The sequence below is a fragment of the Gymnogyps californianus genome, chromosome 1, assembly GCF_018139145.2.
Source record: "Gymnogyps californianus isolate 813 chromosome 1, ASM1813914v2, whole genome shotgun sequence".
Lineage (NCBI taxonomy): Eukaryota > Metazoa > Chordata > Aves > Accipitriformes > Cathartidae > Gymnogyps > Gymnogyps californianus.
Genome location: NC_059471.1, coordinates 89,274,840 through 89,290,791, shown reverse-complemented (window position 1 = coordinate 89,290,791; position 15,952 = coordinate 89,274,840).

The following is a 15,952-nucleotide window of genomic DNA, read 5'->3' as shown; positions in this document are numbered from 1 at the left end:
GAAAGGTGTTTTCACCTTATAAATACCTTAAAGCCAGCTAGGTAATTGCTAGCTACACCACTACCTATTTGGTCAGATATTTGAGACTAATCCATTAAGGAAAGGCTTATATTTGATCTTTTTTGATCTTTCTTAAGAGAAAACATGACAAATCAGTGCTGAGCTATTGTTGATAATTCCAGACAATTTCTACTACTAGGCAATATATTGTCAATGTATAGTCCTCCATTAAAAAGATGTTCTGCTTTTGAACATATTAGCAGACTTGAATTTCCTTCACTCAAAAAGGGCATAATAAAACAATGACAGAAAATCAAAGGCACTCCCCCTCCCTCCTATAAATTGGCTGCCCTGAGAGGTTGCAATAAAATAAAACCCATCCATTAACATACCTCATTGATTCTTACTCATTTCTACTTTTAGTTACTTTCAACTTCCCTGTGAAGGATAATGGGACCTGACATGCACATGTGAGGGGAAATGTCTCACAGCAACTAATCTATACAAGATTAGCCTGGCTTGCTCAGACACCCACAGTAATATCTGGTATTATAAAATGTTCAGACTGAAGAGGTAAAAGGTTCAGTCTGACTTTTGAGCAAAATTTGATCAGTTTCTTTTATAGCAGAGCAAGTGCCCTTCTTACTGCTAATTTTTCCACCAAGTTTGATTCCTGCTGCCCTCACTGTCCATTTAAGGCTGAGCGCATTGACTCCTGGTGAACATCTGAAGAATAAGGGCTCACGTTGCTCCTCTGCCTGGTAACCTCTTTGGTTCACCTTGTCTCTCTAATTCCTTTGCAACCATCACCCCCTAACCTCAGTCAGCACAGAATTACGTGCATGTCCTTACCTGCAGGTCTTAGCTGTCTTTGGTAGAGAGGAAGCAGCTGTTCATCTGGTCTCAACAAGTCCCTTTCGCTCAAAGCAGACAGCCTGCAGGTTTCCCAAAATGGAGGGAAGGATACCACTGCTGAGACTATCCATCAAGTGCTAGCTGTTTGAGGGAATCCCCTAAGTACGTACACACAAGGATGTGCTCTCATCTTTTGCACTGATCACTAGACAGATTTAGTCATCAGTATCTTTCACTGCTTTCTGAGGACTGAATCTAGAAGAAATGCAGATATGCATTTAATTTTTACCTGTTTCATGGCTCAAAAAAAAGACACCAATCAGCCCTAAGTCCTTATTTCCAGTTTCTGTACACCCATAGATCTTAAGAAATTCTAGAAGAAATGTTTTCCCACTTTCTAGAAAATAAAGCTCTCCTAAGATACTTTAAACAAAGATTAAGGGAAATTAGGCAGAAGAAACAATTGAGAGCAAATTTTCAGACAAATTGTTGTCATTAAGCAAATTAATCATTGTCATCTCTCTACTGACTAGTGCATATATAACAAATTATACTGTGGAAATCTGTTTGCAGCTAATAATTTGAAGTACATTTGGAAAGTACTCAGACAATGTGCAGGAGTAGACAGGTGGAAAAACATGTCAGCATTTTCAAAACAAAGATTTTTAGTCCTATAAACATGGTGTGCATTCCTGACATGCAACTGGATTGATTTCAAGCACTGAATCCTCCTCTTCATTGATTCTCTGAGATGTTATCTCAATTTAAAACATTGCTCACATCTGTACATTTGAGTATTTTGTAGGCTTAATTAACTAGATGTTTATATATAGGGAGACATATTATTATATATAAGGTTTACATTTCTTGTGGAGCTCCAAACAGTAGCTTTTCTGGAGTCACTGAAGTAAAATCATGCACCAATTTGTTTAAGCTGATTTTACTTAATAAAACTGTCAGAAATGAGCTAAGAGATCTGTGCCAATACACAGTGTGGGTCAGGTTTCTATGAGCTGCTGAGTACCCACTGCCAAAATCTGCATGCCCTTGAGTTGGAGAAAAGCCAGAGTAATTCCATTGATTTAATTGTGTTACTCCAGATTCACAGCAGGGCAGACCTCGTGTCTGTGGACACAGCACAGAGAGGCAACATCAGACATTCTGGGGTAAAGATCTTTCCGTCTTCTCATACGCTGCCAGTCAGTTTCCTATACTGTCTTGATCAGTGTGCAGATAGATACTTGCTTTTGTACATGCATTTTTTCTAATAAAGACAGTGATTGTTGCTAAATGCAGTAAAACATACTTTGCGAAAAACATTTGGCTACATGGCTTAAGGGTAATAATTGATTCGGTTGATAGCACTGGTGTCATGAACTGATATTATTACCAGTACCTTATTGACAATGAATTTTTAAAATGTTCCAGGTGAATTCAATGCTACTTGAAATGAAAGAATGTTTTTGCTCTTGTGCCTTAATTATTAGGGTGTCATGTTACTAGAGATACTGAGTTTGTTAAGAGGGGTAGGAACTACCTTAAAATGCTGAGAAAATGTGCACCTATGAGTAGCAAATATGTGCAGTTGCACTGGCACATCTTGATGATCTATACTTTCTGATTTCCCTTTCTCTATTTCTAGTTAAAAGTCTCTCTACAACACTGGAAGTGATGTTGAGTAATGGACAGATCAACCTACCAAAAGCTGGATGACCTGTCAAAAAACTTCAGCATAGTACTTTGTTCATTCTTTATGCCAATAGACTCTTTCACTGTTCCATCTCCCTTTTAATGCCTCTGGACTATTAAATTTCTCAAAAGAAGTATTATAACCCCATCATCTTTCTTATATTCCCTCAATGATTTCTCAAATTTACAGATAAAATCTCTGGGCGTTTAGATGACTACATAAAATTTTAGTTAAATATTATGCTTCCAAGTTCTACAAAAAATGCTTCAAAGTTGAGGAAGTCATTAATAGAAGTGAGGCAAATGTACCTGAAAACAAGTAGCATGATACTATTTTACCTTGGCTTTTCTATCATTGTTACTCAAACCACAAAAGATGTTTTACTGATAATCTCATATTAAAAGCACTAATAACTAGTATACTAATGTGCACATAAATGAGTTACCTCAAGTCCACTACTGCTTCTTCAGCAACACAGAGTATTACAAGGATGCCAGATCTGCCTTCTATATGCTGTTCTTGCACAGACTGTTGAGTTGACCTCGAGATCTAAAGGCCAGGTTTTCAAATTTATTTAGGCATTAAATAGCAAGCATAGGTCCAAAGAAGGATTTTCTCAGTGGTGCCAGAGTTGATTCAACGTCTATTTTACACCAATTTCAATGAGTTACAGGGCTAGTCTGCTCAGTGCCCTAAAAATTTTCAAAAATACCTATCTGCATCTCTCTCTGTTTGTATAACTTTGAGACATTTTGGTCCAAGGTTGTTATCTTTGTGGTGTTTGGCAATATATCAAAACTTGCCTAAAACTCTAGGTTGAAGATCATGACCTGAAGGATAAACTTGCAGGCACAATGAAACTCTTTACAATAATATGCAAGCTCCTCTGCAAGATAGAGAACGAGCTTTCCTAAGGTCCATTATAAGATTAGGTCATGAATTAGCCCGGAAAACAAGGCCTTTTCATTTATTTAACTTAGCTTTCTTTAAATAAGTATTTTTGTATATATTTGTAAAAACAGAAGAGATTACACACCACAGAGCGTGATTCTTTCCTCTGGAAAAAAGTTGATGAGGTAACTCCTACTTAACACTAAGAAATGTTCTGATACCCTGGAAATTATATTATAGGACAATTGTAAGGGAAAGAGATTATTTAAATACTCTACCAAAACTATTTCTTTGTGCTATAGGTAAAGAATGAAGTTAAATTCCCACCAAGAGGAACAGAACCTGTTCCTTGACAACTTAATTTGCAAATTAAATGATTCCAGGATATACAGAGACAAAGGTTTCTAGTGTGTGAAGAATAGAAGGAGAGCTATACTTGACTTTCAGATGCCAGATCATAGTTATCAATATACAAGAAGCATTTTAGGTTTTCTGCCCAAAGTGTCACATGGACTGAACCGAATTCTCTGCAGACACAGGAACAGTTAGAAGTCTCTGGTTCTTCTTTTAACTGTAGCCTGAAGTTTTTAAAAGTTGCAAGTAGACCCAGATTAGTCTGCATGCATAGTAAAAGCCTCCTTAAATGGAGCAAATTCTGTACATCAAATCCTCATATTTTCGGCTTCATTTCTACTGTTTCAGTATATATGTTTCTATTCTATTTCTGTATGCACCAAAAGAAAAATTATAATTAACTAACTTAACAAGTTATAAACTGATTTATTTAAGCACAAAATCAAACTCCTGTCTCACAGGTTGCCTGGATGTATATGCAGAACTGCTGATCATTCTGTGTGACATGTCACTTACTGAATAGGGATAGAAAGTAGCTATGGTTATAGCCAAGAAGCTTTCTCAGACTTTACTCTGCTCACCAGCAGTTAGCTAAGGCTGTCAGGTGGGTGTGGTGACCCTGATTTGAGGTCTCTGATCCTATAGCTAGACTGTTACCTGTATGTAAGTTAGCTAGTTGACAGCTAGCTTGAGTTCATTTACGCTATGCTGCGATCAGCACTTCCAAATCAATACGCCCCTTATCCTGCAGCTGTAAGTATGGCTGATCCTTCTGCCACCCTTTCAGGTTGCATCATGCTTGGTGTTATAAGGTTCTGAGTTCAGTCTGTTGAAGTTTGTCAGCATTTTCACAACAAACTACTAAAGAAAAAGTAAATGATGATTTATTGAAAAAGTCAAAAGACTTTTATGAAAAAGGATTACTTTTTGAACTGGCTGAAAAAAGATTCAAAATTGGTTAAAAGGCATGGTTTCAACTCTTCTCAACATGAAAGAAACTTCCTGCACAGGGTTTCTTCTTGGGAAAAGAAGACCAGGCTAAGGAGGAAAAGAGTAAAACTATCCAGAAATTATCAATTCCCTCTCTACGGTAAAGATCAGCATTGTTTGCAATGGAGCTGAGATAAGAGAAGTAAATTAGGACAAATCAAGACTGAGTGAAGAAGAAGAAAAGCCTGCCATTCACCAATAGGAGTGGGGAAGGGAGAAAATTGGTTCAAAAAGATTATTCATCCTAACCCCAACCCCATCTCCAACTCCAGGTGACATCCCTGACAAATCACTGCTTCCCAGATCCAAGCATTTGTGAGCTGTGTGATTTTCTTCTTCAGTCAGTAAATGTTGTGGAAACAGGCTTATTAAACATATGGCTTACTCTTTTCCAATGCAGGTTGTTAGTCTTTTCTCAGCTTTCCAGAGGTCAAGCACTTGGCACCAGTCCTGACAACATGATGATGCCAAACTGCGCTTCCTGCTGCTGCAATAGATGGATACCCAGAGGTGGGCTAGCTCCCTGAAAACTAGCTTATGTACATTCACAGTATGTTGCAGTCACCTCAGATTGGAAACCAGTCACTCAAAGTAGTCAGTACTGTACCACGTTTGTGGTCTGAAGATCCAACTTGAAACCCTGTAGCTCGATTTCCTAAAAGCCAGGCATTCACAATACAGCCAAGCTTGAACACACAGAACAGGTATAATGCTAAGACATTTGAAACCACCCTAACCTAAGCCTCCAAAGTGTACACATCCACGAGCAGCACAGAGCTGGCCCCACATAGCCCATGCTTTTATTAAGAATGGGATTTGCCCAACATAACAAACGTTCTGCACAGATAAAGTTTGTGAAGTACCTAAGATTTTTCATTGTGTGTAATTCTGAACAAAGAACAGATTTTGATAGAATTTCATACATAACTGAAATTCAGGCATGCAAAATAAAAATTAAAAAGTGGATGAAGGTGTTCCATTATTGCTCAAAAGATGAGTGCCATGCAGCCTGCCCAGTGAATGACAGAGGTGTCCTACAGAGAAAAAGTAGGAGAAATATGGTTGTGGAACTGAAGACTGAATGGTCAAGCTTCATGACTTTGAAGTGACTTTGACTCCAGAGTGTTGACAAACTCAAAAACTTAAGACAGTTGGATATTTTAGTTGAGTAAGTTTTGCAGCCTATTTAAAAAATGTGAAAGAGAAATGAAGAGAAAGAAGAGATATCAAGTCTTAAGGCTCAGAAGAACAGCAAGGAAAAAGACAATAAAAGAAAAGCACCATGACCAAGGATGTGCTACAAGGTCTCAAAGGCTAGAAACAAACTTTTGAAAGATTATATAATAAATCACGTGCAGCTACTGTAAAGGCATTAGACATAATGGAAGAAATAGCTTGGCTTTGAGTAGGAGAATTTTTATTGAATTACCAAGGTAAAATCTTCTTTAAGTCAGACTAGAGGAAAGTACAACAATTTATTGGAAACTTACTATTACACTTTTTGTTTCAGGAAGGAGTAGTATGGGCAGATTTTTTTAGAGAAATATCTAAGGGAGAAATGAGCACTGACACTGAATTCGATTCATGCCTTTCCTTCATTAACAAAAAGAGCTGCAAGATATCCTGGGAACTTTCTGATGACATTGCTGAAGTGTGGAAACAGAGAATTTACTGAATAAGTACTTCAGGAATATTGCATGTTTCATGAAAACTGCCTTGCAAAACACCAATATTAAGAATTTCAAACGCCTCAAGTTTGGAAAATGCACTGATTTTTAAAAATCTCTGTGGAATCCTCAGTATAACATTGCATTTTAGCTAAATTACCCTTAAACCACTAAAGTACACATGTATTAAGTATGAAATTTAATTCTAAGTCTTGCTGAGAATGAAATAAAAGCATTTCATAGTTGCTTCAAAACTTGGGCTTAAGTCAAAAGGGTGCAGCATTGTACGTGGCATGTGGAGTGTTACATAGTCTGCATTTTAATGTTAGCAATGCTTCTATTAATAATGTTGTCAAGATATTTCTATTCAACACTTGGCCGAGAAAGACCAGAAGAGCAATCTAGCTTTAAAGGCATTTCCAGCTGGATCTATAATTGAGACAAGATTACCTTATGGTGGATGTGAGATGATTAAGACTGTAGCATTAATTCAGTGCCGGATCTTGTAATTATTTTCCTCGAAAGCACTAAAGGAAATTCACTGTTTTGTGTAGCTTCAATATACGCCAATAGTGAACCCACACTACAATTATTCTATAGATTGTTGCCATAAGATAGGATGTCTATAGATTCTCAGCAAGCAAGTCTATTTTTTATTATACACTGTTCTTTAAGCCCTCATGATTAAAATACAAAGCAAAAAACCATCTTGGGAAGGCAAGGAAAGGAAACAGAGAATAAGGAAGAAAAAATATCCAAAAGGTATCTATAACTCAACCATTTTTTTCAAAACAGGGAAAGCAATTTTAAAGAAATATGTAGAATGAGGTACATTCTATAACACAAAGTCCAGCCTCTATTTAAAAGAATAAAAGTAGCAAATGCCTAACAATTTCTATTATAAGCTACCCACTCAATCATAATCTTTGCAAGACAATACATTTTGCAATGTAAATGAACTATGGGACTGATGTCATCAGCAAATGTATCTGTTCTGTATCAGTGTTACTTGACAATTCTAACATCTAAAATTTATCTGTGTAATAAAATTGCGATGGATACTTAATCTATTAAAATATTTTTAATAATGACTTTATAACTTACCCAAATCACTATAAAGCTCAAAAAATATTAATGTCACTAGTCTTTTCTAGGTTTATTTTGGGTTTATTTTTTTCCTACCATGGCAAAACAACTTGACCTGTAAGAGTAGCATAATGAGATATGTGGCTTCTGAAATTTGGAAGATATAACAGTTACATAAGACTTTTGGTGGTTTGTTATTTCAATACCAAACATATAAGGGCAAATGAGGATGACCACAAAACAGATATAGAGAATTGACAGAATAAGTGAGATTGGCCAGACTATATTTAGTAAATCAGGTATTCCCAGATCCTTTAGGCTTTTGTCAGATCAATTGCCACGTGTGTGTAACATGTACATATACACTGAAGAGGGGGATCAAATAATATTCAGAATATATCTTTTGTTTACCTTTTTAAATTTAATAGCTAAAAGACATTGTTTACAGGGAAATGCATAAAAGCTTTACTAAATTGCTTTGTAAGGTATAGGGCATCTCAGTTCTCTGTGGTGCATGCAATTCACCTAATAAATAGGCCTGCTTTTTGATGAAATCACATTATTTTCCTTTCATATTGCTCATTTTTTTTATTTCTTCATTATAAGGGTAACAAAAGTTTGAGCTATTAGTCTGAATCAAAGCAAAACCTATGTGTGAAATATAAAATAAAGAATAGATCAGAACATCTGTTTTACCAAGGCTTCAGTTGCATGAAGGTAAGACACCAGTATTTTTTTTACCTGTTTAAACCCAGTAGTAAAGTATTATTATATTTTCCTATATTGCTGCCCTAGAACTGAACTCAAGTGATTTAGCCTTTCCAGAAAAATTCCACAAATCCACAGGAAGGTGTTTTGTCATTAGTAATCACTGTAATCCACTGGAAAGACTATGGCACAGATAATGGAGGATAACCTCCATAAAAATTCAGCTTTGCTGGAGAGCTCCTGCTGCCGGCATGCAATTGCCCTATCCCAGTGAGTCTTGCAATAGCAAATTCCCAGCCTTGTAACATCTGTTTGCATGTAGTTTAGCCCTTCTGTACCTCATAGTATTCATGTAAGACCAGAATTGTAGTTCAACCAAGATTACTTTCGTTTAAGAGGTGCTGAAGGAAAATAAGACAGATATAGACTAAGGCTGCTGAGAGGAATGCAGCCACAAAGGAGAAATCACAGTGTATTAGCTAGTCGTTATTCAGGTTAGGAACTTGGCTCTTACTAATCAATAATACAGATATAGCAACAATTATTTATAAAGTGATTTATGAGATAGTTCTCCACTGTTAGCTCAAATGCACTGTTCACGTTCAGTTGCACCATTAGTAAAGTAAGATACTGCAAGAATACAGTAAACCTTGTGTATGTCCTGGCAGTTATTTACTTGTGGGAATACATCAGCCTGGATCTGCTGGCATTGACTGTTCTCCAGAAACTGGCTGCAAATGAAAAATTGTTGGAGTTTTGAACACTTAGCTGAAATAACATCTTGCTTCATTCACATTAAGGGAATGGCATGGGACGTTATTTGAGCTCTTTATCTCTCAATTCTGCACTTGAAAATGGATACTTGGTTAGGATGGAGGAAGGAGAAGGAAGGATACATTCCTACCTCACAGAGATACAGTTTCAGATGACTAATTCATAATATTTAATGGAATAATCCATTAGAAAGAGTGATAAAATGCATACATAAGTTATTGCTTATCATGGCCCTTTGTTTTCCTTTATAACTAATTGCTAAACATTATATAGGCAATAGCTGAGGGGGCATTGTAGCACAAAGATTTAGATGTATCTATTTTTTATATAAAGTGGTTATGGTAAACAAATTGCAATACATACTACTGAGCACCGTAATCCTATGCATTGATGATGTACTTGGTTTAATCCAAGCACTTCTACTTATGTACAAAGATAGGTATATGTCTCCTTAAGAGATGGACTGCACTTTTAATTAAGTGAATCCTTTGTTCCTTTCCATAGACAAAGGGGGTAACAAAGTCACCTTGTCCTCAAACTGTCTGGCACCATCTCCAGGGCAGGATTTGTAATGATTATATTTTTATCTTTAATCCAGGCAGTAAATATATTTCTGGAAGTTGCTGGAGTCTGTGTCTGAAGTCTGCTGCACTTCTGGTTGAAGACAAAAGACATTGGGATGGAGACAGGATTTTAGAAACAAACAGCCAATGCTTTATGCTTTAGCTATTTGCAAGGAGAAATTTCACAACCAGCACTGCCAAAATGCTCACCTTCCAGTCATTATTTTATAACAGCTCTGTGTAATGCCCTGTCACTCTCGAGTACTACTCACTTCTGTTTCCACCTGCTTAAAAATTAGTGTATGGCTTTTTTGAAGTCTGAGTACCAGCAGCCTCCATCCTACCTGCCCTCTGTCTAGCAGTGCTCTGGGACCCCTTGTTTTCGTTACTCTCTCCTATCACAGGCATGCTAAATTTCAGCTTGCTGATCATTTCCACTGATTTGACTCACAAAAAATGTATTTTTTTTCTTTCCCTCAGAGCATGATCGTGAAAAATTACGTTTAAGGCAAGATGGCAACTCAGTTTCTGAGGGGAGCCCTAAGCCACCTCCTGACCATGGCTATCTACAGAGCCGTAGCTCAAGTCTGTTTGCCCTGCAGCACTCGCCCACCCCTGGCTCCCCTGGCTCCCCTCCCTCCCTCTTCGGGCTCTGCTGCTGCTGGTTTGTCCCCCCTTCTGCTGGATGAGGGCAAGGCCCCCACTGCCTGGCACATACAGCAATGGTGTCTTATGCTGCTTCTTTTCCCTCTGCTTCTCCTGGCTTCCTACTTGACTACCCGCAGCGATACCCACAGCACCCTCCTGCTTCGGCAGTTCAGAGGGCTTCAAAGGGTCACCGTCTTTTTTTTTACCTCATTTCTAAAATGTTCCTCCAGATGACGAGGAAATCTGGAGACTATTTCTGCCATGAGGAAGAAGAAAAGACACAGGCTGTGAAGCATTAGTAACAGTAGTGATCACATTAAGACCTTCCTACAGGAAAATAATGGAAGATGCCAGTACCCAGGCCATCACCACCCACATACACCAGCTAGCAAGAGAGGCAGCATGGAGATCCTGCGCAGAGAACGGCTCCCATTTCCCCTCCTTCCCATAGCACAGGTTGTCCTCAGCCCACTGAAAAGTATCCTGTTGCACCTTGGTGCTTCAATCATCTCTGCTATTATTGGTCTTGGGGAGGAAATAAATCCATAGACATTTCGGTGAAAGTATTAATTTACTTTAAATAGGTTTTCTATTCATTTGAAGGAATGTTTTCGTGTCTGAGAGTAATTTGTCTTATTTTGTCTTTAGATTACTTTTACAAAAAGATATTTTCAGGGCAAACATCCTGAAAGAATATATCCTGCAAAGGATATTTGTAGTCTTTTGAAACAGCAATAAGTTAGAATGACAGCTTGTACCAGCCACTGGAACTGAAGAAGCAGTGCTGCTTAGGAAGAAATTCATGCATGACAAGACAGCACTGCTGGCAAGGGAGTATGAGAAGATATTAGAATTTATTTCTTCATCTTTATTGCCCAAAAAACTTTCCAACATAGCAGTAATATATGTTACGCAAAAGTGTCCCACTACTGCCCCCACTACAGCCCCATTTCTGAAACCACGTCTCTCTAAACACTGGAAGGACAAAGATGTTGATTAACTCTGCTGATTTTTAAGCATGTTGGCACTGCCCTTTCCAAACAATGGGAAAACAAGGAGTCTTTACGGGACCAACTGTATGGTCCAGAATGCTGTAGAATCAACTCTATTGTGATTCCCATGTTGCCTGAGAGTGGAAATGCTCCATCTTGTAGTCTGTTCTTTTCCTTCAAAGTAGTGTAGTTACCAATAAATACATATATAAATAAGTGAGAAGGACAGGTTTTACAGGGACCAAAACCAGAAAGCAGAGAAACAAGTTTGTTTTGGGAAAGCATGAATACACAAGCCAAACAAAAAAAAAAGGACCAAAAAAAGAGAGACAAATTTCACTCAGATGAAAGAACACGTAGAGTATTAATTGTTTTTTCTATAAGAGAGAGAGAGAAGAGTGAAAATCCGTGAAAACTTAACACTGCAGATCCGTGATTGTACTAGTTGCTCCCCACCTTTTTGAAGTTACAGTTCTGGAGAATACTCTCAAGGGCAACCTGGGAGCTGCAGTCTGATTTACATAGTTGGTGCAGCTCCGAGAGCTCTGCTGTGGAAGAAAACCTCACTATTGACCTTTGCAATCTGCTTAACTTCCAGCATCCCAGAATTTTTTTGCACTCCAAGCTTGTAGGAAAACAAAGCTTGTTACAATTGGTCTTGCAGTTCCTCAGCTTTCTTCCCAGCCTCTACATTTAATGCTCATTTCATGCAGCAGGGCACCCCTGCAAGGGGTGAGCCAGAAGAAAGGGAAGTTTTCAGACCTGGAATGTGGTTATATGTGTGTTCGGTGGTTGATATTTTGGGGGGGTTTGTCATGTGGAGTTTGTTGTCTTCTTTTTAAACCATAAAGAAAGCATATTGGGGGGGCATGTTTATGTAAGTGACTTTTCAAATGCCCATCTGCTTCACCAAAAAGAATTCCTTTTCAAGAATAAAGTAGGAGCAGCCATACTGAATCACACCAAGAGCCATCCCACCCAGCCTCCCAAGAAAGGTGAACACTGGACGCTGAGGAATTTGGTCCATGGAGAGCCCTGTCATTGCCTGGAACCAGAGGCATCCTGTGGACACTTAATTTAGAGCTGTTGATAAATTGATGAATTTCAGTTTCTCTGAGAAAAGTATTACTACTTTTGCATTAAGATGCTGAATATTCCTGAGGTTTTATTTGGTTTACACATTGCTCTGGGGGGAAAAAAAGTTATACTGAAATTATTTCTACCAGAAGCTTGGATCAAGGGAAAAGTACTCGGGCTTTACATGCTACAAGATTTAGCTTTTACTGAATTGTCAGAATCATTTATAGAGTCTTATGAAGTAAACAGAAATGGGTTGGGAAAGATGACAGAAATAAGCACACAATCACTTTAGGAAAAATATCTTTAAGTTACATCTTTATAACCATAGTTCTTAACTCAGCCCTTTAAAGTCATTTTACTTCAGCAGTCTTAAATTACCCTTAAGGTTTAAATGACTCTCTTTACTCATAATGTTGTTTTCTTGCTTGCAGGCTACAATCATGAATCCTCCTGTAAGTACATGTCTTCATTAGCAGCAGAGTATCTTCGGCTATTCTGCATAACAGTATAAAGCATGATGCAGAATATGGTGCAGAGTTTGCTGAGACTGGACATGCTCATACATCCAGTGGAGAGATGAAATTGGGTTCCTGAACAGACTATCTGGGCACAGTTATTGTACTAATGGAAAGAAATGCATCTGGCATTATCAGCAAAGCTCTTTATCTTGAGTGTCACACCAGATAACAGAGCGTATTTCATTGTGTAACAGAGACAGTACTGTGTAGCTTGTTGATCTTCCATTCTTACCCAGCTTTCAAGTTGCTTTCCTCAGGTGTTCTGCTGGGAAATAGCAAATACTCAGGATGCAGGTCCAATTTGACTTTATATATGTGCACTCTAATCTGACAGCCAGAGTTAAATAGTTGGGATTATCAGAACACGTGTGTTCATATTTTCCATTTCTCTTGACATATGGCCACTCTTATAACTTCAGAAACTGATTGTCAATCAGATTCGACTAAAATAGGAAGGTTTAGAGTTGTAGAAGAGTTATGTCAAGAAGATATGGTTATAGGTAGAGAGATGCATGCACAGAAAGAAAAACTGCAGGATGATCCTTCTGTTTGCTTCCCAGAGACCACCTACAGGCAAAGAGGAGGAGACCATTTCCAAACAAGTAGAAAATGTCAATCGATCTTAAGAAACAAACTGAGTTGAGAAGCCAAATGGGATTTGCTATTTCATCTTAAACAGAAGCACAATCTCTCCTTTATTTTGCCCAATACACAACAGTATTCCTCTATTACTGCATGTATATATTGAATGCAATAATTTTATCTAGGGGAGAAGAATGAGAGTTTATATTCTTGTCGTGGTTTAACCCCAGCCGGCAACTAAGCACCACACAGCCGCTCACTCACTCCCCCCTCAGTGGGATGGGGGAGAGAATCGGAAGAGTAAAAGTGAGAAAACACATGGGTCGAGATAAAGACAGTTTAATAAGTAAAGCAAAAGCCACTCGCGCAAGCAAAGCAAAACAAGGAATTCATTCACTACTTCCCATCGACAGGCAGGTATTCAGCCATCTCCAGGAAAGCAGAGCTCCATCACACGTAACAGTTACTTGGGAAGACAAACGCCATCACTCCGAACGTGTCCCCCCCATCTCCTGCTTCATCCCCCAGCTTTATATGCTGAGCATGATGTCATATGGTATGGAATATCCCTTTGGGCAGTTGGGGTCAGCTGTCCCAGCTGTGTGCCCTCCCAACTTCTCGTGCACCCCCAGCCTACTTGCTGGTGGGGTGGTGTGAGAGGCAGAAAAGGCCTTGACTCTGTGTAAGCACTGCTCAGCAGTAACTAAAACATCCCTGTGTTATCAACACTGTTCTCAGCACAAATCCAAAACAGCCCCATACTAGGTACTGTGAAGAAAATTAACTCTATCCCAGCCAAAACCAGCACAATTCTGTAATAAAGTCTAGTGAAGCATGCTCAATTATACTTTTAAGAAAAACTGGGAGTTGAGATCAAATAATGTTATGAAACAGCAAACTGAGAATAAAACAGGAAAGAGAGTGTTCCACCATTCTAACAGGATTTGTAAATAAGATTTCATTCTCAAATATCTACGCCTAAACTTTGAAGCTAAAAGTAAAGGTAACTTGCTTTCTAGATGACCTTCTGAGGGCCCTTCCAACCTGAATTATCCAATAATTTTATGATTCTCTTAATCTGAGTAACAGAAGATCCTTAAAATGTTGTCATTTGTGGATGATGATTTTTAAAATGTGCATAGATGTTTAACTTGATCAATGCTTAGTATTGCTAGTATAATCTTACCACATGTTGTCTATCCTACTACACTCCAAAAAATATGTTTATAGCAAGATGCATTTAAAAAAAAAAAGTATGAAAATATAATCATTACCACATGTGAAATAGATAATATTACTGTTACTGCTTTACACATGGAATCAGAAGATGAATGCATGTGCAATAGATCCCGCATTTTAAGCTTTGTAGTATCTTCATTAATAACTACATCATTTTAAGGCATCCACATATTAAAATGTTTTATAAAAAACTGTCAACTGTATTATGTCCCTACTGGAATATTTCCATAGCATTAATGTAATTATTTTTTTATGTCTCCTTGCAGAAATACTAATTACAGCCAAAGTACAAAATTAAAATTGAAAGGGAAATGTCTGATGAATAAAGTTGCAGACAGAAAATATCTGCAAAATTCTGATGCTCATTTGAAATTGTGAAATCAAATTTTAAGTTAAAAGTAGGGGTGTCATAACAATAATTAACCTACTAGAGTAGGATATCCTACTCTTTGGATCAAAGAAGATCCATTGTGTAAAAATTATTTTAAACTTTTGAGTGAACACTTCATTGTTTTTCTTTTAAACTGCTGTCCTTCATGATCATACTCTGCTTCAATTTGTTGGGCAGGTGGAATGTTTTGTTTAGCCTGTGTAGACATCCTTAGGGATACCAGTCTAAACATTAAAGAATAATGTCTGTATGTCATATCCGGGTGGCTAATTCATTGATGCAGACAATGGAATATCCGTACTGGGTGAATCTCATCTTTTTCTTGTGAGAGCGTCATTATGAGGATTCTTCTCAGTACACCTTTGTTTCTGCCTGAGGGGATGGCTACTTTCTTTTCTGTTTTTGAGTGATATGGTTCTGTGGATGTAGATCTGTTGATTTGCGTTTGTATGTCCTGGTTTCGGCTGGGACAGAGTTAACTTTCTTTTTAGTAGCTGGTACAGTGCTGTGTTTTGGATTTAGTGTGAGAATGATGTTGATAACACGCTGATGTTTTAGTTGTTACTAAGCAGCGCTTATCTTAAGCCAAGGACTTTTCAGTTTCCCATGCTCTGCCAGCAAGCAGGTGTGCAAGAAGCTGGGAGGGAGCACAGCCGGGGCAGCTGACCTGAACCAGCCAAAGGGGTATTCCATACCATAGAACGTCATGCCCAGTATATAAACGGGGGAGTTCACTGGGAGGGGTGAATCGCTGCTCAGGCATTGGTCAGCAGGTGGTGAGCACTTGCATTGTGCATCACTGGTTTTTTTCTTCCCCCCCCTTCTTTTTTTTTTGTCATATTCCTTTTCATTACTATTATTATTATATTTCATTATTACTATTGCTAATATTATATCTTACTTTAGTTATTAAACTGTTCTTAT